This window comes from Notolepis coatsorum, assembly GCF_963971535.1.
Source record: "Notolepis coatsorum genome assembly, chromosome: 3".
Taxonomy (NCBI): domain Eukaryota; kingdom Metazoa; phylum Chordata; class Actinopteri; order Aulopiformes; family Paralepididae; genus Notolepis; species Notolepis coatsorum.
In genome coordinates this window covers 63,255,214-63,257,711 of record NC_140167.1, presented here as the reverse complement: position 1 = coordinate 63,257,711, position 2,498 = coordinate 63,255,214, and positions in this window count along the sequence as shown.

Genomic DNA, 2,498 nt, shown 5'->3' with positions numbered 1-2,498 from the left:
CACGCTCAACATAGGGGCCCCCCAGGGCTGTGTTCTGAGCCCCCTCCTCTACTCCCTGTACACACATGACTGCGTAGCACAGCGGAACAACAACACCATCATCAAATTTGCTGATGACACAGTAGTGGTGGGCCTGATCTCTGCCAACGACGAAAGGGCCTACCTGGAAGAGGTAGAGAACCTGTCACAGTGGTGTCAGGAGAACTGCCTCTCCCTGAACGTCAGCAAAACAAAAGAGATGATTGTGGACTTCAGGAGGTCGGGGGTCAAGGACTACAGCCCCCTCAGCATCGACGGGGCACCGGTTGAGAGAGTGAACAGTTTCAAGTACCTCGGAGCCCACATATCCGAGGACTTGACATGGACCACACACATTGACAGTGTTGTGAAGAAGGCACGACAACGCCTCTACTTCCTCAGGCGCCTAAGGAAGTTCCAAGTCAGTCAGAAGATCCTTAGGAACTTCTACTCATGTACAATAGAGAGCATCCTGACCGGCAACATCACCTCCTGGTTTGGGAATAGCACTGCACAAGACCGTAGCAGACTACAAAGAGTGACACGTTCAGCCGAACGCACAATTAGAGGGGGGCTTCCCACCCTCCAGAACATTTACAACAAGCGGTGCAAGGGGAAGGCTAAGAGAATTATTAAGGACTCGAGCCACCCGAACAACTGCCTCTTTGAACTGCTGCCGTCAGGCAAGCGATACCGGAGTCTTATGGCGAGCACAGAAAGACTCAGAAGGAGCTTCTATCCCCAGGCCATCAGGCTGCTAAACGAACAATAATCGCTAAACGAACAATAATCACTATGCAACAACCATCAAATGCACACAGCACACACACCCACACGCACACACACACTCACTCAAACAAACAACACACTGCAGCACCCACTCTCCACACTTTAGATCACACAAACACACTTACACTTTATATTTATTGATAAAGGATTTGCACTACAACTCGTACACCTACTGTGAATTGTACCTAAACTGCACCTCGTCCATTTATGCCTTGCACTATATAGTATTGTATATTAGTACACTGCACAGTATTGTATATTGTATGGTAACTACGTCTACGAACATTGTACATATGTCTAAACTGAACACTGTGACCTCTTTTTTTTCTTCTAATTTTTACTATGTTTTTATTTCATACTTATCTTGTCATGCACAGTCTCTGGAGCGCAACAGTAAGAAGCATTTTGTACAAAAGTATTCTGTACTTCTGTATGACAACTATTAAAGAAACTTGAAACTTGAAACTTAAATAAATGGACAAGAGAAAAATAAATCTCAATTTGGTCAGTATTGTCATTTGGACAAGCAAAGCCATTACTTTAAGTTGCAGGCAAGAAAGACAAGTCTGTCCACTGTCTCTGGTTTTAAAACTGCCCTGTTGCAGGTCACAAAAAAAATTATTGCTTTTTTTATTGATATTTTTTGTAATTATCTATATCGATTATTAAAATATATTGCGATAATTATCGTTATCGTTTTATCGCCCAGCCCTAGGGGGAAACCCTTGCGAGCACAGGGAGAACATGCAAACTCCACACAGAAAGGCCCGGGAGATACCCCACCCGGGTACCTGGCAACACGGCAACCTGGTCCCCAAGCGGGAATCGAACCCACAACCTTCTAGCTGTGAGGCGACAGTGTTAACCACTACACCACCGTGCCGCCTGTTTTTTGACACACTGTCAAAAATAAATACAGCTCATATGTAATAGCACACCAAAGAAGGCAATTACAAGTTGATGTAGAAAATCTAAAACGTCCAAAAGAGACAAGAGTACTCAGTTTTAGGTCACAAACTAGACCAGGGGTGGGCAACTTTGTATATGGTGAGGGCCACTAAATTTCCACAATCAATCTGGGGGGCCGCATTGTTTATCGGCAGTCCCGCCAGTAGTACCCCATCACTCAAATAGCCCATAATAGTCACAGATGTGATAAATAAGGCATATAAACTATTATAATTTGTTGTAACTTTGTTTTTATTCCATTTAAAACGCATTTAGTAATGCTTAATTTCAACTTTATGAATTTATAAATACAGCTGAATTTGAAAGTATTGCTGTGTAACCCAAATATATACAAAAGTGACAAATTATAATTAAGGCTTCTATTAAAATAAATGTATGAACTTAAAGCCCACTGCTCAACAAACACAAAGCAGCATCCCTGCTGCATTTCACTACAACAGTAAATCAAAAGTGCAATAATAAATGATTTAGTTAAATGTATAAACTTTTATCCTGCTACTAAACAAAACATTCCTGAGTGCCTCCCATTGACCCTTTATTAAACTGGCATGACATTCACCCTCCCCCACAGTGGGTCAATAATGGTTCTGTCTTTAATGAGACACTTGTGGTCTCTCCTGTTGGCGCACAATAGAAGGAATGTCAACTTCAATGTTTGTGCATGCAATCTGCATCAGATGAAATAACATTTCATTTTTGTGTGCACGCGCGTGCACATCCGT